Source organism: Cetorhinus maximus, chromosome 31 (assembly GCF_964194155.1).
Source record: "Cetorhinus maximus chromosome 31, sCetMax3.hap1.1, whole genome shotgun sequence".
Taxonomy (NCBI): domain Eukaryota; kingdom Metazoa; phylum Chordata; class Chondrichthyes; order Lamniformes; family Cetorhinidae; genus Cetorhinus; species Cetorhinus maximus.
This window is the reverse complement of record NC_135909.1, coordinates 18,134,875-18,156,531: the sequence shown is the minus strand read 5'-3', so window position 1 is coordinate 18,156,531 and position 21,657 is coordinate 18,134,875. Positions and strand designations below refer to the sequence as shown.

General features: G+C 43.8%; 2 protein-coding genes and 2 non-coding genes across 4 annotated transcripts in view; 3 read left to right on the top strand and 1 right to left on the bottom strand.

Annotated features, from left to right (window-relative positions):
- LOC144670280 (histone H2B 1.1-like) overlaps positions 1–21,657 on the top strand; it is a 495,251-nt gene that overhangs the window by 177,545 nt on the left and 296,049 nt on the right. The window lies entirely within an intron of this gene.
- LOC144670308 (histone H2B-like) overlaps positions 1–21,657 on the bottom strand; it is a 518,579-nt gene that overhangs the window by 369,457 nt on the left and 127,465 nt on the right. The window lies entirely within an intron of this gene.
- Positions 5,748–5,826, top strand: trnas-gcu (transfer RNA serine (anticodon GCU)). The gene has a single exon. It is a non-coding gene; the product is annotated as a tRNA-Ser (tRNA).
- trnaw-cca (transfer RNA tryptophan (anticodon CCA)) lies at positions 11,621–11,692 on the top strand. Its single transcript has one exon. It is a non-coding gene; the product is annotated as a tRNA-Trp (tRNA).

The window sequence follows — 21,657 nt, the reverse complement described above, 5'->3', positions numbered from 1 at the left end:
TCCTGGATTAGTAAATTTGCGGATGGCACAAAGATTGGCCGAGTGGTTAACAGTGAGGTTGAGTGGCTTGGGCTACAGGAAGATATAAACGGGATGGTCAAATGGGCACATAAGTGGCAGATGGGATTTAACCCTGAAAAGTGTGAGGTGATACACTTTGGAAGGAGTAATTTGACAAGGAAGTATTGAATGCATGGTAAGACATTGTGAGGCTCTGAGGAACAAAGGGACCTTGGCCTGTGTTTCCATAGATCTCTGAAGGCAGAGGGGCAGGTTAGTGGGGTGGTGAAAAAGGCATTTGGGACTCTTGCCTTTATCAATCGAGGCATAGATTACAAAAGAAGGGAGGTCATGTTTAAGTTGTATAGAACCTTATTGAGGCAACAGCTGGAGTACTGTGTGCAGTTCTGGTCGCCACATTATAGGAAGGATGTGGTTGCACTGGAGGGGGTGCAGAGGAGATTCACCAGGATGTTGCCTGGGATGAAACATTTAAGTTATGATGAGAGGTTATATAGACTTGGGTTGTTTTCCAAGGAGCAGAGAAGACAGAGGGGCGACCTGATGGGCAGAGTGGATAGGGAGCAGCTGTTCCCCTTAGTTGAAGAGCTAGTCACAAGGGGGCATAATTTCAAGGTCAGGGGCAGGAGGTTTAGGGGGATGTGAGGAGAAACGTTTTTACCCAGAGGATGGTGACGGTCTGGAATGCACTGTCTGGGAGGGCGGTGGAGGCGGATTGCCTCACATCCTTTAAAAAGTACCTGGATGAGCACTTGGCACGTTGCAACATTCAAGGCTATGGGGCCAAGTGCTGCTAAATGGGATGAGGTAGGTAGGTCAGGTGTTTCTCACGTGTCGGTACAGACGCGATGGGCTGAAGGTCCTCCTCTGCACTGTGATTCTGTGGGATTCTGTGACTGAGGAAATTCACCAGAAACTGCTGCACACAAAGCTTACTGGAAGGTCAAATTATATCGTTTCAGTGAGTCATTAAAGCCTTCTTCGAGCAGGTTAAGCAGCATTTCCTGTGTTTCAGTGATACATTCTGATCTGAATTTAAAAGGAAAGGGTAAATATTTGTCATACTCAAAAGATCCATCCGCCGCATGACTGAGACGAGCTCGCTTCTCGATCTCATCACTGACAGATACAAACACGAATAAAGCATAATAAACGAGAGGGAAGTGATAGATTACAATTCCGCTCCCCCCAATTAATGTTAACCAAAGCATGAATGAAATGGATTAATCGGCGGATTTTTCAGGATTTACATTTCCAATGGTTGATCGAGGAACTAGCAGCTGGGGCCAGAAATAACCATAGGACCATAAGACATAGGAGCAGAAATTAGGCCATTCGGCCCATCGAATCTGTTCCAACATTCAATCATGGCTGATAAGTTTCTCAACCCCATTCTCCCGCCTTCTCCCGGTAACATTTGGTCCCCTTACCAATCAAGAACCTATCTATGCCGGTCTTAAATACACACAATGACCTGGCCTCCACAGCCATCTGTGGCAATGAATTCCATAGATTCACCACTCTCTGACTAAAGACGTTTCTCCTCATCTTTGTTTTAAAAGGTCTTCCCTTTACTCTGAGGCTGTGCCCTCGGGTCCTAGTCTCTCCCACTAATGGAAACATCTTAACCACGTCCACTCTATCCAGGCCTTCCAGTATTCTGTTAGTTTCAATCAGACCCGCCCTCATCCTTATAACCTCCATCGAGTACAAACCCAGAGTTCTCAAACGTTCCTCATATGTTAAACCTTTCATTCCTGGGATCGTTCTCGTGAACCTCCTCTGAACCCTCTCCAGGGCCAGTACATCCTTCCTGAGATACGGGTCCCAAAATTGCTCACAATATTCTAAATGTGGTCTGACCAGAGCCTTATAAAGCCTCAGCAGCACATTCCTGCATTTATAACCTAGTCTTCTCGAAATAAATGCCAACATTGCATTTGCCTTCCTAACTACCGACTCAACCTGAAAGTTAAGCTTAAGAGAATCCTTGAATAGGACTCCCAAGTCCCTTTGCACTCCAGATTTCTGAATTCTCTCCCCATTTAGAAAATAGGCTATGCCTCTATTCTTCCTACCAAAGTGCATGACCTCACACTTCCCCACATTGTATTCTATCTGCCACTTCTTTGCCCATTCTCCTAACCTGTCTAAATCATTCTGCAGCCTCCCAGCCTCCTCAATGCGACCTGTCCGTCCATCTATCTTTGTATCATCTGCAAACTTTGCCAAAATGTCCTCAGTTCCATCATCTAGATCATTAGCGTATAAAGTGAAAAGTTGTGGTCCCAACACTGACCCCTCCGGAACTCCACTCATCACTGGCTGCCATCCTGAGAAGGACCCCCTTATCCCATCTCTCTGCCTCCTGCCAGACAGCCAACCTTCTATCCATGCTAGTACCTTTCCTCTAACACCATGAGCTCTAATCTTACTGAGCAGCCTCCTGTGCGGCACCTTTTCAAAGGCCTTCTGGAAGTCCAAGTAGATAACATCCATTGGCTCTCCTTTGTCTAACCTACTCGTTACCTCCTCAAAGAATTCTAACAGATTTGTCAGGCATGACCTCCCCTTGATGAAACCATGCTAACTTTGCCCTAATTTACCATGTACTTCCAAGTATTCTGAAATCTCATCCTTAATAACGGACTCTAAAATCTTACCAACAACCGAAGTCAGGCTCATCGGCTTGTGTCTCACTCCCTTCTTAAACAGCGGGGTTACAATAGCGATTTTCCAGTCCTCTGGGACCCTCCCTTACTCCAGCGATTCCTGAAAGATCACCACTGACGCCTCCACTTTCTCTTCAGCTATCTCCTTCAGAACTCTGGGGTGTAATCCATTTGGTCCAGGTGATTTATCCACCTTCAGACCTTTCAGTTTTCCTAGCATCTTCTCCTTGGAAATGGCCACCATACTCACCTCTGCCCCCCGACTCTCTTGAACTTTGGGGATGTTACTTGTGTCTTCCACCGTCAAGACTGACGCAAAGTACCTATTCAGTTCCTCCGCCATTTCTTTGTTCCCCACTACTACTTCTCCAGTGCCATTTTCCAGCGGCCCAATGTCCACTTTTGCCTCTCTCTTACCCTTTATATATCTAAAAACACCCGTGCAATCTTCTATTATATTACTGGCTATTTTACCCTAATATTTAATCTTCTCCCTCCTTATTTCTTTTTTAGTTGTCCTCTGTTGGTCTTTGTAGGCTTCCCAATCCCTTGGCTTCCCATTGCTCTTCGCCGCATTGTATGCTTTCTCTTTAGCTCGTATGCTTCTTCTTCCTAGGGACTAATTTTTGCTGTGCCAATATAAATGGCAGAGGATGGGTTCGATCTATCGACCTCTGCACCACCTGAGAGTTGCAGGTTGGTTATGATAGTTTAATGGGGGATGAGTTTCCCAGCGCTTTTTCATATTTTTTTAAAAGTTAAACCGATCTTTATTCCAGTAACGTGGACCAGCGGGCACAGAGAGGGGAGGGCAAGTATCCGCTGCCCTCAGAAATGGGATTGCGTCTCCCCAAAAGAGACAGACACCTTCACTCAGCAACCGGGAAACATGAAACCGGAGATGCTCAGGCGTCTCGACTGGCAACTCTTTGCCGGAACAGAGTATTGAACAAGTGACCTTTAGATCATTAGTTTAACGCTCTCCCAACTGAACTATTTCAGCTGACGGAAATGATGCTTCGAGCCAGAATTTAAACAGCGACCAGGATACCAGTTTTACAGTCACCTACTGTCCTCCGCTTACATTAGAGAACATGATCCCATAATGACAAAGGACAGCCATCACATCTTTTCAGTTCCCTCCAGATTTCGATTTTTTTCTTGACAAAGATGGGGTCCAAAGCCCAACTAAGCATCAGTTCATTGTCATAATCTCTCGGCCAATCGCTACACTGGAATTGTCCTCAAACCGCCTTTTTCATCCTTTGAGTGAATTGTTTGCTGACGTCACCGTTAAATGTCTTAACTCTAAGTTTAGGGTTACATACATTTGTTCTGTATTCCCCCAAAAGATGAAATTGTATCTCCACATTAAAACCTATTAATCATCTCAATTACCTCAACCAGATAGCGCCTCCAGCTTCTCAACTGACGGGTATGTAAGCGTCACAGCGGGTGCAGATCTAACTGTAGATCAGAAAACCGTGTGTGTATCGCACATGGTCATGGCTACTTTTGCAGCAAACCTTTATCTGAATTAATGGGACCCGCTTGTGATAAATAATGTCACCTTTCACTGCTTAGCAGGTGAGTTTCATAGAGCCACAAATGTGATTCCCTCAGTTCCGCTTTTGCACAAAGTTGGGGAATTGCACCACAGATGTCAGTCTTCAGCAAGCTCCATTCACTCCAAGTGAAGTCAAGAAATGGCTGAAGGCACGGGTAACTGCAAAGGCTTTGGGCCCTGACACCATTCGTGCAGCAGCACTGAAAACCTGTGCTCCAGAAATAGCCTCGCTGCTCGCCAAACTGTTCCAGTACTGGCATCTACCCGACAATGAGAAAAATTGCTCAGGTATGTCTTGTCCACAAAAAACAGGAAAACCCAACCGGCGAAAACCGCCCGATCAGTCTCCTCTCGTTGATCAAGAAAGTGGGTGGAAATTTCTTCGACAGCGCGATCCAGTGGCACTTACTCAGCAATAACCCGCTCACTGAAGCTCAGTTTGGTATCTGCCAGGGTTACTCAGCTCCTGACCTCATTGCAGCCTTGGTCCAAACATGGAGGAAGCAGCTGAACTTAATACCTGAGGTTCAAGTGACTGCGCTTGAGTCCAAAGAAGCTTTTGACCGAGTGTGGCATCAAGGAACACTCGCAAAACTGAAGTGAATAGAAATGAGGCGGGAAACTCTCCACTGGTTGGAGTCGTCCCTGGGGGTTCCAATACATTCTAAAAGATTTCCAGCATTAACAGGAATTCGCTTTTGGTTGATACACTGTGGTTGGCAATGGAAGGATCCATTGAGAGCAGTTTATCGTGCAGTTGGCTCGTTGTTCTTGGGCTTCGATTCTCGCTTTGGGCTATTCAATGAGTTCGAATGCAAGAGGTCCCGCTTTCATCTCCAGGACGAGCCCAGCAAGCATTTTAATGCAGTATTTTTTCGCGCTCGTGGTGGTGGCCGTTCCGGAAATCAGGACCAAGTTTGAACACCCGGGAAGTCATTGCAGAGAATGCATCACCTCAACACACGTGAAGAAAATGAACACAGGGTTTAAAGAACGTTTCTCCGTATTATGGGACTCTGAAATTATCCGAATGCATCAAATAAGGGAACTGTCTATTTCTGGATTCAGGTGGGAGGCTGATTGAACTCAGTGAAAATCTTGACTGAAAGGCCAAGCAGAGCTGAGATCTCCAAAGATTTATTTTCATTTCCCACACTTTAGCTGTGATCGGGCACTGGCAGTGAGCTGGGAAGGGTTTCTTCTTGCTGCCAAATGCTTGTATGTTCCGGTCTTTCCGCGGTGGGTTTTCACACTGTGGAGAAACATGTTGGATATCAGGTTGAAGTGTTGAAACGATTCACATCAGCCCATTTACAACAACATCTGATCTGATGTGGTGGAAATGCATTTTATTGACAGAAAATACATTTCCATCTTTAGACACCTGGCCGAATATTCAGGACCTGTACGAAAGAGGATCATTTATTCCAACAGATCATGAATGCAAAAAGCATAGAAGGAGGTTTAATAGATCGAAGTCGCGTGACGAGGTGGTCGAGAGGTTAAGGCGATGGACTGCTAATCTATTGTGCTTTGCACGCGTGGGTTCGAATCCCACCAGAATCGTCGCTTTTATCAACCACTTCGTGTGCAATTAAGAGGTCTGTGTGCAAAATTTAAGCACATGGCGTTGGGGTAATATATTGGTGTGGATTGAGAATTGGTTGGCAGACAGGAAACAGAGAGTAGGAACAAATGCGTATTTTTCGGAATGGCAGACAGTGACAAGTAGGGTACCACAGGGATCAGTGCTTGGGTCCCACTTTTTCACAATATATTTCATTGACTTGGATGAGGGAATCAAATGTAATATTTCCATGTTATCTGACAATGAACTTCGTCGAAATGTGATTGGTGAGGAGGATGTTAAGAGGCTTTAAGGCGATTTATGGAAGTTGAGTAAGTGACAAAATACATGGTAGATGCAGTATAAGGTGGAAAAGTGTTGAAGTTATCCACTTTGGTAGGATAAACACAATGGCAGAGTTTTATTTCAATGTTGATACATTGGCAAATGTTGATGTTCAAATGGACCTGGGTGGCCTTGTACACCAAACACTGAAAACAAGCACGGAGATCCAGCAAGCAATTAAGAAAGCACATGGTATATTGGCCTTCATTGCAAGGTCTCTTGAGCACAGTAGAAAGGATGTCTTGCTGCAGCAGTGCAGGGCCTTGGTGAGGACACTCCTGTAGTATTGCGTGCAGTTTTGGTCTCCTTACCGAAGAAAAGATATATTTGCCATAGAGGGAGTGCACCAAAAGTCCACCAGACTGATTCTAGGGATGGCAGGATTGTCATATGAGGAAAAATTGGGCCGACTAGCCCTGTATTCACTAGAGTTTAGAAGAATAAGGGTGGATCTCATTGAAACAGAAACATTTCTGACAGGGCTGGACAGACTGGATGTATAGTTGATATTTCTCCTTGCTAGGAGGTCCAGAACAAGGGGTAAGAATCTCATGATATGGGATAGGCCATTTAGGACTGAGATGAGGAGAAACGTCTTCACTCAGATGGTGGTAAAGCTGTGGAATTCTCTACCACAGAGGCCACGTCAGTGAATATGTTTATGAAAGAAATGGATTTCTAAACTCGAAAGGCATCAAGGGGCATGGGGACAGAGTGAGAGTGTGGCGTTGAGATAGAGAATCAGCCATGACGATATTGAATGGCGGAGCTGGTTCGAAAGGCCGAATGGCCTACTCCTTCCTCTATGTTTCTAAAAGGCTAAAAGAATTGGGGTAGGTTGGAATCGTAGCATCATAGAATGGTTATAGTACAGGAGGAGGCCATTCATCCAGCCGTGTCCATGTCTGTCGCCTCCAGTCTCTTTCTATTTCAATGTTTATAAAGATTCTCCATTGATGCCTTGCTTTTGTACTCGACGCTTCTATTTATAAAACCCAGGTTCCTGCCTTTGTTTTGTTCAGGTTGTCGAATTAAGGCATGTGAGGTGATTAAGGGACTTGATAGTTTAGATACAGAGAAACAATTTTCCCTGTTTTGGGGATTCCAAAACAAGAGGACATAACATTCAATTTCAGCTAAGCCGTTCAAGGGTGACGTCAGGAAACACTTCTTCACACAAAATTTCGTAAAAATGTGGAACCTTCTGAAAATTGCTACTGAAGCTTAGGATCAGCTGAAAGTTTCCGATACTGAAACTGGGTACAAGTTTTTATTGTTAATAAGATGTAAGATATTAAAGTATTATGAAACCACAGTGGATAGATGAAGTGAAAATAGGGACCAGTCATGAGTTGAACACGATTGATGGAAGAAAAGTGTACTTATCTTCCTATGTTCCCAAATTCCTCATCTAGCAGCAAACAGGCTTTCAGATGATCACCGCTCAGTACATTCCTCTCAGCATCCCCTTCTCTAAGGGGAACAGACCCAGACACAAAAATAATCTGATGCATCTTCTTTAAGCCTTAAGCGAACAATTTCACATTTCCTACATGGAAACCTATCTGATCGCAGCTGCATTATCTACAGCTTCACCCAACTTGATGGCGCCAGTTTACTTCCGCAAGAACCAGGAGGCTCCTGCCCTCATTACAGCTTTGGTCCAAACACGGAGCGGTTGATTACAGAGAGCGGCACCGGGGAAATATTCCGAATGTTGCTATTAAACAGAAGAGGGTGAAAAAACATCAAATTGCATCTTCTCACTTTCGGACAATTGGCTTTTCATCCGTTGTCACAATAGAACAGCCAATACACATTGGTCACCCTGAACACTGAGGTGCATTTCATTGCAGTGAATCAATATGAAGACATTCAGCTCCTCCAATCAGTTCCACCTTTCATTTAGATCATGACTGATTTCTACATCAAATCGATCTGCCAGCCCTAGTCTCATAACCTTTAATGCTCACGCCCAACAATAATCTACCAGCAATTGTAGCAATCTTTAGGTTCCAACCAGCTGTAATCGCGGATCTAGACAGGAAAGGCTTTCTACTGTCAGCCACCAAATAGATGGCTGAGCTACATTTCAGATCTTTAGCCTGGAGGATTTCATGATTCCTGCGTTTAAAAGAGATGAAATGATGAAATGGTCTACACTGTGGGTCATTTTTCTCCTCAGTGAAGTAAAATTAACTTCAGTTAAGAATAGGGGAGCAGCCACTGCAACCCTTTCGACAGGGGGATGAGGTCGCCCACGGCTTGCTCGCCCTTAACAGGGTGAAGCAGAACATTTCCATCCGGGAAACTTTCGCCTGTGAAAGTGAGTACGATAACTGTTAGACAATGACATCCTCTGTCAAGTTACTGACGGCTGAGTGGATCTGTCCTGTCAACTACATTAGTGTTGATTGTGAAACTGTCTGTTCACTTTAAACGGTATCACTTCTGCCCGTACGAAAAGCTCTCAAAACTTCCCTTCCGCTGCCTCTTACAAAAAATATCACTGACCCAGCAGTAGCCCAACGTGCTCTCTTCTACACCCACACATTGAGGATGCCGAGGCTCCTACTATCACTGCACAAAACACAGTTTCTCTCTCCACAGATGTTGCTTGAGTTGCTGACTATTTCCACAATCTTACATTCTTGTATTAGGGTGAGGGATGCAGGATCAGTTACTCTCTCCTTCCGAACTTCCCAGTACTTTTGATAGACTAATGCTCACCATCACTTTACGCGAAAATATCCCTGGCTTCATTCCTGGCGTTAGAGAGACACAAAATGATGGCAGCATAGAGGGTGAGCACTTGGCCCTTGTTCCCTGTTCTGGTTCTCTGCAGGGAAACTCAGTTATTCAATGCCTCTGTAGCCTCTAAATTACTCTCTTCAGAAAATTATGGAATCTCCTCTGAAAGCCATTGTCGAAACTGCCTCTCAGGTAGAGCATTCCAGATCCTAACCACACGCTATCTTAAACGAAGTTCTTCCTCAGGTCCAATTGTGTATATCTTGCCAATCATCTTGAATTGGTGCGCTCTGATTCTCGGCCCTCCCGACAATGGAAACAGTTTCTCTCTATTACTCTGCCCAGACATCTTATGATTTTGAAAATCCCCATCTAAACTCCTCTCAACATTTTCTTCTCTGAGAACAGCCGCAGGTTTGTTTTTCCAATCTATTCATCTCATTCAAGTTCCTCAACAATGAATTCATTCTTGTAAATGTTTCCAATGTCGCCACATTCTTTTTAATTTTGATAATCATTGTTGGGCACAATATTCCAGTTGAGACCGAACCAATGTTTTTTTTAAAGATTCTGCACAGCTGCCTTGCTTTTGTACTTGATGCTTCTACTGAAAAAAAAAACAGGATCCCGGATGCCGTTTATTCAACTTAACATGAATTGACGTGCAAATTGCAGTCGATGTAAACTATAAATTACTTCTTGTTACTGAAATAGGCTTTAGAAAACGTGGTAATTGTTCATTGTGCTTGGTGATTTCTGTATTTGGAACCCCAGCCTCTCAGTTCCTCCAGGGTCACCAGCTTCTCACCAGATACACAATCGTCTGATACATCTTTCCGAGGTCTTAAGTTGATGAGCTCACACTTCCGACATGCAAATCTCTCTGATCTCATCTATATTATTTATTGTGTTGCCCAACCTGATGGCGCCAGTTTACTTTCATCGGAACCAGGAGGCTCCTGACCTCTTTACAGTTTGGGACCAAACATGGAGCGGGGGATTCCAGAGAGCGGGACCGACAATGTATTCCGGATGTTGATGCTCAAACAGGGAATTGTTGATGTGTGACATCGAATTGTTATTTACCGAATACAAAAGTTCTGATAAGTTCACAAACTTGAAACATTAACATTTTAAAAAATCTCTCTCCACAGTTAATGCCTGATGGGCTGAGTGTTTCCAGCATTTTCATTTTTGCTTTGAAGTGAACAACCGAGTCCGTGCTGGATAATTCTTTAATGATCTTTCAAAAATCTGTGCTGGGTCCCCTATTATTCGTCATGTATATGAACGTCATAGATGACTATGTGGGGGGTAGGATTAGTAAGTTTACGGACGACACATCGATTGGCCGGGTGGTTAACAGTGAGGTTCAGTGTCTTAGGCTACAGGAAGATATATGCGGGATGATCAAATGGGCAGATAAGTGGCAGATGGAATTTAACGCTGAAAAATGTGAGGTGTTACATTTTGGTAGGAGTCATTTGACAAGGAAGTATTCAATGAACGGCATGACAATAGGAAGCCCTGAGGAACAAAGGGGCCTTGGAGTGTGTGTCTATAAATCTTTGAAGGCGGAGGGGCATGTTAGTGGGGTGGTGAAAAAGGCATATGGGATACTTGCTTTTATCAATCGAAGCATAGATTAAAAAAGTAGGGAGGTCATGTTGGAGTTGTATAGAACCTTGGTGAGGCCACAGCTGGAGTACTGTGAGCAGTTCTGGTCGCCACATTATAGGAAGGATGTCATTGCACTGGAGGGGGTGCAGAGGAGATTCACCAGGATGTTGACTGGGATGAAACCTTTTAGTTAAGAAGAGAGGTTGGATAGACTTAGGTTGTTTTCGTTGGAGCAGAGAAGACTGAGGGGCGACCTGATCGAGGTGTACAAGATTTTGAGGGGCATGGATAGGGTGGATAGGTAGCAGTTGTTCCCCTCAGTTGAAGGGTGAGTCACGAGGGGGCAATGAGTTGAAGGTGAGGGGCAGGAAGTTTTGGGGGCATTTGAGGAAAAACCTTTTTACCCAAAGGGTGGTGACGGTCTGGAATGCGCTGCCTTGGAGGGTGGTGGAGGCGGGTTGCCTCACATCCCTTAAAAAGTACCAGGATGAGCACTTGGCACGTCATAACGTTCACGTCTGTGGGCCAAGTGCTGGTAAATGGGATTAGGTAGGTAGGTAGGTCATGTGTTTCTCACGTGTCGGTGTAGACACGATGTGCTGAAGGGTCTCTTCTGCACTGTGTGATGATGTGATTCCTTGAAACCCTGCATCGTTATTTCTTTCTACCTGTCCGCTAACTTTCAGTTGTATAATTTGGGCCTCTGCTCCTCCATAGTTGGCAACATCTCACCAATTAAAAACAAAACGAAACGAAACTCGTGCATTCGTGGCCTCAGTCAGATTATGGTTCATTGTGAATCCAACTGCCAAAGTATTTCTCACTCATTTAAATTATTTATGAAATTTGAAAATAAACTTCTCCCACGGCTTATTGTTCTGCGTTTGCTCTCACGTTCTTTGCTTTTCTTGCTACTCGTCCTTGTGATGTAAATCCACAGAAAGCAAAGAAGGCAACGAGGAATGGAGGGAAAATCATGTTCCCTTTCATGATCCCTGTTTGATTTTCAATGCACTGAATATGATCAAGGTCTAAGGAAGTGAATCTAGGACAAGCAACAGCTGTCTTTTTACAGCTGGGCTTGTGGCGCAACGGTAGCGCGTCTGACTCCAGATCAGAAGGTTGCGTGTTCAAATCACGTCAGGCTCATGGCTCTTCACTGTACTTGAAGCTTTTGTCTGGGCACAAAGTTCATTGTGTCTGGATTCCACCGAAATGTTGAATTTCAAAACCATGATGAAAGTCATCCCTTCCGATTTTCCGGTTCAGTTTTCATTTTACATTGGAACAATGTTTCAGCGATGTGGGGTATCTACTGTTTTTGCAATTGTTCCGTTACCCAGTATGAGAAGTAAAACACAAAGTGTCCATCATGGGGTTTAAATCCGCAGCCGCTTCCGTCCATATAGCTGCTTAGTTCCGTTAGCTAGAGTTGGTTATGTAAGCTATAATCGCCCGACTTTATTTTATCCATAAGTCAGGAGATTCAAACTCGTCCTTTTAAAGCAGAGCGACAGTGAGTTCAGTTAAAACAAATGTCTAAAAACAGCAGCAATTTCTTTCTGCTCACGGTATCCAGTTATAGCGACCTGCATTAAACAGCAGGAGCGAAAACCGCAGCCCGACACCCGCCTCTTCACATTAACGGGCAGCCTGAATTTCAGTTTTGGGATTTGAGAGAGAGCGGATGTTTTTGTGGAAACTGAAGTTACTTTTCCTGTGAATGGAGCCGGTTAAAGAGCCCGTGCCGGCCTGAGAGTCCCCGAGCCCGGGGTCAGTGGGAGCCTGGGGAGAGGACAGATCCCAGGGAAAGGGAATGAGATTAGAGAGAAGGAAGGTTATTTCGGGGTTGAGGGGACTGAAGGGTTGGCGACTGGAGGAATAGAAACGGGAGAGAAAATGGAAGGGGTTGTGGGGGACAGCATCTGTCAGAACGAGGAAGAGAGCGACGGAGGAAAAGAGGGAGGGAGCTAGAGGGAGGGCGGGAATCAGGGGGAACTTGCATTTCGCCAGCACATTTTGCAACCGCAGAAAGATCCAAAACCTCACAGCCAATGGGTGGGTATTTTGGGCAAGGGGGCTGATGGGGCGTCTTGGTAATTGAGATTCGTGCTTGAATGTGCACAGCAGGATCCCACAGGCAGGAACCTGATCAATATTTGGATAACCTGTTTCAGTGATTCTGGATGAGGGATTATTATTGATCCCAGGACTCTGGGTAAAACTCCTATTCTCTTGCTGTAAATAGCCTGGTTAGATTGTTCACATCCCTCCGAGTGGGGAAGATTGGATCTCGGTTTTAAATGTGGTTTATTACTGGATATTGTCATATATCATTGTTACCCCTCTGTGGGTATTACAGTACATCGTGGTAAACAATTTAACTCTTCGAGAAGGTCAAGGAGTTGGAAACACTGAGAAACTGCTCGTTCTGGCATTATTAACTCACGTGGCCTGTGATGATAAAATATAACCTCTTCCAGTCGGTGGAGATGTGATGTCGGCATACCTCAGAATAAAGCTCACACACCACAGCAGGTGTTGCCCATTGTCTTCAAAGACAGTCGATTGAAGAGTTTCCCTCCTTGTTTCGTTGAACTTCTCAATGTTGTAATGCTGTCTGCTCCATTCCCGGGGCAAATGTGGGAATCAGAAATCATCACTTCCTCCCTATGTGGATCCGACTGATAAGAGTTGTTATCATTAATTTCTCTCAGCCTCTGACGCCTTATCACATCCAATCTTTAAAACAAAGCTAACGTTTTCTGATATCAACACTCGAATCGAAATTACTGCAACCTCTCTCTCCCTGCCCTGCTAAAAAGTCCACCTCTTTCAACTGTGAGTGTTAATCTCTCATTCTCTGTAACACCTCTCCAAATAACAATCTAGTGCTGCTTCTGCTCTCAGAGTACAATGTCCCCTGTCTTTGCACTATTCTGTGAACTATGATTCAGTCAGTTGTTCTCAAGTTTTTACAGGCAGAGGGTTGTGAGTTCAAAATCTCTCCAGAATTCTGAGCAGAAAGTCTGGCAGACACTTCAGTGCCGCGCTGAGCCAAAGTTTCACTGTTACAGTTGCCAGTTTTGAGATGCTATGGCAAACTGAGGTGCCATCTGCCTGCACAATTAAAATTCCCATGGCACAATTTCGGACAGTGGCACGGGAGTTATTCCATCGTGTCGGAGCCAACATTTGTCCCTCAATTAACATCACTTCAAAACAGATTATCCTGCCTTCATCACATTGCTGTTCCTGGAAGCTGGCTGCTGCAAGCCTTTAATAATATAGTTCAAAAAACATCGTGATTGAAACGCTGCGAGGAAAAGACAAGGCGTTAATGAGAATTCTGCTGAGAGAGCTTCATTGGACAGAAAATCGGGCGAAGAATACGAGGAATCGACACCAGAGAACCAATCAACGTCAAAACTGAATAACTCCTGTGAAATAAATGAGTAAACGCTGAGAGCTCCGAGCACCATCAGTTCATCACCCAGAGACACTCACAAAAGAATTTAGTCTCCTGTCTTAGACGGTACCTCGTGGCTGAGAATGACTTCCTTCCACTCCGGGGCTGTGGGTTCTGAGGTGACTCCACACACTCTGCCATAGTTCCCGAGGGGAGTGTGAAAGCCTTTCACTGAGTTTCAAGGTTGCAAATCTGATCTTGGAGGTATCGGTGCTGTGTTCCCTGGAGGCGGGGTTCTCATTCTTAATGCAAAAATCTGACATCGAGGATGGGTTGTTCATTACCAAATAAAAAATCTGGAGATGTAGGACGTTAGAATCCGCTCATCTCTGATGCACTTTTATTCATTTTTGTTTCCTGTAATAAACAAGTGGTGTGTAGCTGTCCATTAAAAATAACAAACAGTGTTCGGAAGATTCTGGCCAGTACCTTCAGGATTTCCGCTGTTGCATCCGACAGCATCGTCAGCTGCATCACATCTGGACCTCGTGACTTATTAACATTCATTGCAGCCAATCCTGCTCGGGCCTCTTCTTTCACAAGATTTATGGGAACAACAAAAACATTTGCAAATTGTCGATGGAAAAAGTGAGAACCTTTCTTGAAGATGGTTTCAAGAGGCCTTTGTGGTAAAGATGTAGAGTTAGCGGAAACAAAAGTAGCAATAAGTGGAATGGAGGGTTGTCCGTGAATTGATTGCAGATTTTCACGAAGGTTTATTTCGAGAGATTTTAAGTCTATTTCCTCTAAATCTTTTAGGAAATTAACATTGAAAAAGCTCAATCGTGATCGAAAATGTATTGTAATCTTAGTTTATCTAAATAATGCAGATAGACGTAATTCAAAGAATTGGAGGCATGTCAGGTTATAATGTGGATTATAAAATCCTGGTGAGGGCTAGGGACAAGTTTTAGGAAAGACGGCAAGGCCTTGGAGAGCGTACAGTGGGGATTTACTGGAATGGTATCAGCGGTGAGGGATTCCGGATGTGGATGGACAAAGAAACAACAACTAGGGATGTTCTTCTTACAACAGAGAGTGTTAAGGGGAGATTTAGTGCAGGTATTTAAATTGATCCCAGGCATATGTTTTTCTTATACACATTATTCCATATTTTTCCATTGCCTGAATGTTAGGTAACCAATGAACAAATTCAACATAATCAGCAGAGTTTTGCTTTTGTCCGAAATAAATTTGTCAGGAAATGTTTCACGTTTGTAAATTAAAACCAATCCTTGACCTGATGTGATGGAAGGTTATTTTGCTCACAGAAGCTGAATGTCCAACATTGCACACCTGCCTGCCTATTCAGAACCTTCTTGTCAACGGTCCTGGATGGAAAAAGAGTATAAGACTGTGTTCTGAAACTCAGACAGGTGACGAGGTGATAGAGAGTTTAAGGTGAAGGACCGATGATCCATTCTGATTTGGATCCTTGTTGCTAGTTTGTGGATATTATCAATTAATTGCTTCTTCCTGTTTGCTAACATTTTGAATCAAATAGGCCTGGAATCCTATCCTTGTTAATATCTCACTGGAGATTCCGGGTCTGTTCAGGCCATAAAAACACTGAGATTGAGAGTTACAGTTTTGCACTCAAATTTTACTGAAATGATGATAAAATAGGATTCATGAAAGGCAGCAAGATATTTTCCTCCCTCCCTTCCATTCTCTGGATTTACACCAGCTGAAAGCAACAGAAAGAAATAATGGTGATGGAGCAGAAAAACAAGATTATCATTAGGGAACACATTTAATTTAGTATTTACTTGATAAGTTAAGTGAGTGAGCAAGTTTTAGCAAAATAAGATTAAATTTAGGGCCCTTTGAAATAAACATATGATACTTAGAGCAGGGTGTTATTTTTGTGGTGAGATGGTAGCATCTGTGGAAGAACAGGGAGCCATGTACAGACATCATTACAAGCTATTGGACAGGAAGGTGAAAAAAACATGGCTAATAGAATACAACCGATTGAACTCATTCTACAGTTATGTAAGATACTGTTTAGACCCCATTCAGATCATTGCGATGAATTCTGGACAACAAAACTTGAGGAAGAGTGAGAAGTGGGTGCAGCTGTGTTGCCACACTCAAATGGTGAGGACAGATTGCAAAACCTAGTCTTGTAATGCCTTGAAATTCGAAGATTAAGGGGTAATCTGCCTGAAATGTTTATGATGATTCAATGATTTGACAGGGTAGATAAGTAGAGAACATGACGTCTGTTGGGGGGAAGCCAGGCCAAAGATACACAACATTAAAATTAGAGCGAGAGAGATAGATTGAGCTAAAATACAGGCCAGTCGTGAGTTCATTAAAAGGCAGGGCAGGCATGAGGGAAGAATAGTTTACTTCTGTTCCTATGTTTCAATTTTCATAATCTTGGACTGAACAGGTTATCAAATTATCACCCAGTCTGTACACGTTGCTTCTTAAAGTTAATTATTCCACCCCCTTTTCAGAAAGTAAAACTTAATCTGGAGGGAACTGAAACCTGTGATGAACCCAAAAAGGAACAAGCTAAAATTTATCTTTCAAAATGGAGATCGAGCCCTCGGAGACTGAGAACTACAGTTCCCAAGGGGTCGCATAGTCTAGTTCTGAAATGGTCGCACATGCGCAGGTTGTTCTTTTAGCGACGTTGTTGGCAGTGCGCATGTGCTGGTCGGCTCATTTTCTCGACTTCAGGCCGAGACACGGCCTTGCACACATGCGCAATTCGTTTCCTTTTTTCCAGGTTAGAAGTTACTTCTGCGCCTGCGCAGAAGTAAAAGAAGGTCCAAAAGCAAAACAGCGTGAAAAGGGGCGCAGGTGACTGAGAAGAGAGTTCCATTCTGATAAAAAAAGTGCCAGAAAAAGCTGGACAGAGAGGAGTTACATGGAGTAGGTCCCAAAACAAAGGAGCAGTCCCAAACCAGGGACTGGTAAAGAAAGAGGTCTCAGGAAGTTGAAGGATGAGGACAGGAATCTGAAACAGATCCTGTTCAGTGAAGATTGAGGAGCAGAGTCAGAGCCGCGCGGAGCAGACTTAGAACGAGCTGGGCCTTGCAAGACGCCAGAAAATCTGCGTAGACAGCCAAATGTTGGCCCTTATTATGGACCTTTGCAGCAATGTTGTTCTGTTTGGCGGGGCCTAATACCGGATAGTGTCCGTGTGGAAGGTGAAGTTTGAATGTGCGGATAGATCCAGGAGAAAAGAACCTTGGAAAGAGAGGCTGAAACCCTGGAGGTGGATCCTTCTTGAAGGTATCTGAGAGAAAGCGTCGTTTGGGACAGAATACCAAAGCGAGATCTTCGAATGTGAAGATTGGAAACCCTTGTCAGAAAGACAGAGTTTCATTGAGACCAGTTACCTCACAGTCCGATGAGCAACTGGGGGATTAACGAGAAATCCCTCGAAACTTGGTTTCGGAGTGTGGTATGTCCGACTGCAGCTCACTCATTCAGCTACATGGACTGTACACTTGCCGCGAACGTTAGAGCATAAGATATTTTTGTAGTTTCTGTTATCTTTATGAATTTGTGTATATCAGTTAAGGTATAGTTTGGATGAAGGATCGGTGTAACGTACTTTGCCTTTCCTTCCTTAATAAATGTTTTATTATTGTGTTAAAATTTCATCAGCAGACCCCTGTGATTCTGTTCAGTAACCATCCTTCACGTTTCTTAGCAAAAAACGTATACGATCTATCATATAAAGTTCCACCCTGGATCTGACTTACCCAGCAGTAACATCAGCTGGGATCGTAACGTTTGTCGTTATAAGAGAAAAAAGACCCAACCTGTCACTCCTTCCGTCTCTGTCCACCAGGAATTTCTTTATTTCTTAATTATACTTCTTTGGATGAGATGTGGGCGTCGCCTGCAGGGCCAGCATTTTTTTGCTCTTCCCTATTTGCCCTTGAACTGTGTGGCTTCCTCGGCTAATTCAGAGAGCAGTTAAGGGAATAATATTGCTGTGGGTGGGGAGTTACATGCGGGCCAGACACCGACAGGGCGGCAGACTTCTGTATCTCAAGCGCTTTGATGAAATTGATTTGTTTTGAGAACAATTGACTATAGTTTTATGGTCGCCATTACTAATATGAGATCACAATTCCATATTTACTACCTAATTGAGTTTGAATTCCATCAGCTACCATCGCGGGATTTAAACACGTGTCCACGGAGATTAGAAACAAAAATAAAAATAGCTGGAAAAACTCAGCAACTCTGACAGCATCTGCTGAGAGGAACACAATTAACGCCTCGAGTCCGAATGACTCTTCATCAGAACTAAAGAAATATAGAAATGTGGTGAAATATAAGCTGGTTGACGGGGGGGTGGGACAGGTGGAGCTGGATAGAGGGCCAGTGATAGGTGGAGGCAAAGAAGAGATTGCCAAAGATGTCATAGACAAAAGGGAAAAGTGGTGTTAACGGTGCTGATATTATCTAAGGAGTGTGCTAATGGTGACATTAGGGTAGAAAGCAGGATAAACAAGTGGCAGATAGCCCCAGCGGGGGTGGGGTGGGGCTAAGGTATCCAAATGGGCTAAAAGGTGGAGATAAAACGATTGATCGAAATAAATTTAAAACTAGGTGGGAAAATAAAAATATATTTTAAAAATATAAATTTGGAAAAAGGAGGATCGGAAAGGGGGTGGGGATAGAGGAGAGAGTTCATGATCTGAATTTGTTGAACGCAACATTAAGTCTGGAAGGTTGTAGAGTGCCTAATCGGAAGATGAGGTGCTGTTCCTCCAGTTTGCGTTGAGCTTCACTGGAACATTGCAGCAGGCCAAGGACCGACATGTGGGCTTGAGAGCAGGGTGGTGTGTTGAAATAGCAAGCGGCAGGGAGGTCTGGGTCATGCTTGCGGACATACCGAAGGTTTCAGATTTCCAGCATCCGCAGTATTTTGCTTTTGTCCATGGAGATTAATCTGGGATTCAAGATGAGGAACACAGTGACTTTGTGGTCCAGCCCTGTTGTACGCCAAAGCAGCGCGTTTAGCTTATGTTTGAGCCGCTTCACGGAGAGATTGGAATTTTTTCCAAAGCATTTTATTAAACCCATGAAATGGGTTGAGGCAAAGCCTTTTGTTCCAGTTGGAAACAAAATACAAAGATTGTACAAAATAACAAGACACTGCATTCTGAGAAAGAGCTCTGAAATGTTTGGGAAAAGAAGCAGAATCTTCAACTAACGAGGAAGACCACGGTTTTCAGAAAGTTCCAATCGATTTCTGTATAAAGCGACCGCAGCAGGACTCGAACCTGTAATCTTCTGATAGCATTACGCACACCGAAGTCAAAAGACTTAACCATTAGGCCACGCGGTCATTACACTGCCTAATAAAACCGATACTGGTCCCATATGAATAAATATGTGATTGTATTTATTCCATAAATTCCAGAAATTAATCCACGGAACATTGAAACCACTCATTGAAGAAAGTCCTTCTGTCCATTTAACGAGTAATTTGATCGAATTTTCCGTCATGTTAAGGCGATAGCATCAGAGAGCGAAACTATTTCCGATGGCTGGGAATCCAGGAATCGTGCATTAAAATGAAACTAAAATGCTGCAGGTGCTGGAAACTTGAAATAAAAACTTCTTCAAAAGCTCAGCAGGCCAGGCAGCATCTGTGGAGAGAGAAAAGTTTCGGCTCCGTTTGACTCTTCTTCAGAGCTGAAGAGAGGTAGAAATGTGATGGATTTTATACTGTGGAAGAGAGCGGGTGGAGCAATGGAGCAAAACAGAAGGTGAGGGATAGTGGGGACCTCAGCAGAGACTTGACAAGGATATCATGGTCACAAGACAAGGGGAGTGTTAAATGTCGTGTTAAAGACTACAGTAAATGCTAATATGGGGCATAAAGGTAAGATTACAGAACGTGTTAACAGCAGAACAAGGGTCAGCGCTCTCCAAAGGCAAATATGAGAACAGGTAACAGATGACCATGTAGGGGGAGGTGGTTAGAATTCATGGTCTTTGAACTCAATGTTAAGTCCTGAAGGCTGTAAATTGCCTTGCCAGTAGATGAGATGCTGTTCCTCCCATTTGCGTTGGGCTTCACTGGAGCATTGCAGCAGGCCACAGCGGAAATGTGAGCCTGAGAGCAAGATGGTGTTTTGAAATGGCAAGTGACCGGAAGGCGGGGTCATGCTTGCGGACTGAGCAACAATGTTCCGTAAAATGGTCACCCAGTCTGCGATTAGTCTCCACAATGCCGATGACCCAAATGCCATCTGAAAATCTAAATATAGTACATCCAATATTTCCCTTTATTCACAGTAAAGAAATCCAACAAACTGGTTAAAAATGATTCCCCTTTTCCCAAAACCATGTTGATCCTGCTGATTGCCTTGAATTCATCTAAGTGCCCTGTTATAACGTTTTTAATATTAGCTTCTAAAAATTTCACTACGATTGATGTTAAGCTAACTGGCATATTGTTTCCTGCTTTCTGCCTCCCGGCCTTTTTGAATACAGGTGTTAAATTAACTATTTTACAACTTAATGTAGCCTACCCCGAATCTAGAGAATTTTGGAAAATTAAAACCAACTCTTTAACTACATCACCAGGTACTTGTTGAAAATGTTGTTTCTCTCGGCAAATTACATTGCCATCACATCAGGTCACGGATTTTTATGAATGGGCTGATGTGAAACACTGCAAGACCATGTGCAACATGTTTCGTCACATTGTAAATATAACATCGCGGAATAAGCGGAAGATCTAATCATTGGATCGCATCAACATGGCCATCACACAGACGCCTTAAACATTAAGCCATTTTCGAAGTAATGAGTCTTCTAATATGTTTTAAAATGCCAACTGACAGGACGAGTTGATTTAATTCCACATGAGTGGCGAGGCGCAGCCTCAAGCGACGAGGCGGATGGTGCTGCTGATCTTCACCAGAACAGACAGTGAGACGGAACATTGGTCATCAACCAGACCGTGAGAGAATTCAACAAAACAAAACGTGCGGAAAAACAATGAGAAATAACAAATCGATTCGATTGGAATGTAAAATATCGTTTAGAAATGAGAAACCATCGATGGAAAAGGAAAGGAAATTGGAATTCCCGTTATTTTCTAGACCCGGGAGAGAAAAGAGAAACGGAGGGAAAAAATGTCGATAGGAAGAAAAGAAATGATGGAGCTGCTCCCTTGTTTTCTGTTTATCCGGTCGCCAATCAATACTGCATTAAAACATGTAAAAAAAACTGGGTGAATTTAACGGAAAGTGATTTTAATCGCTGCCCGATTGCGCCTGACCTCTCCAATTGGATTTGTTGGACATCGCTGGATTTGAGCTCCAGAACTAGCTGCCAACTAGAGACAGAAGAGGCATCTACACGCCAATGTGCACAAATTCCGAGGCATGTTCTGTCCAGAAGAAGCAGAACAAATCCACCCCATCCTAATACTGCTCCATTAGTTTATTCTTCATCATGAACAAAGTGATGAAAAGTGTCGTTGACCGTGCTATCACCACTTACTGCACTTACCCAGCAAAAACCTGCTCACTGACTCTCAGTTTGGGCTCCGTCTGGGCCACTCAGCTACTGAAATCATTGCAGCCTTTGTCCACACATGGACACAAGAGCTGAACTCAAGAGGTGAGGTGAGAGTGACTGCCGTTGACAT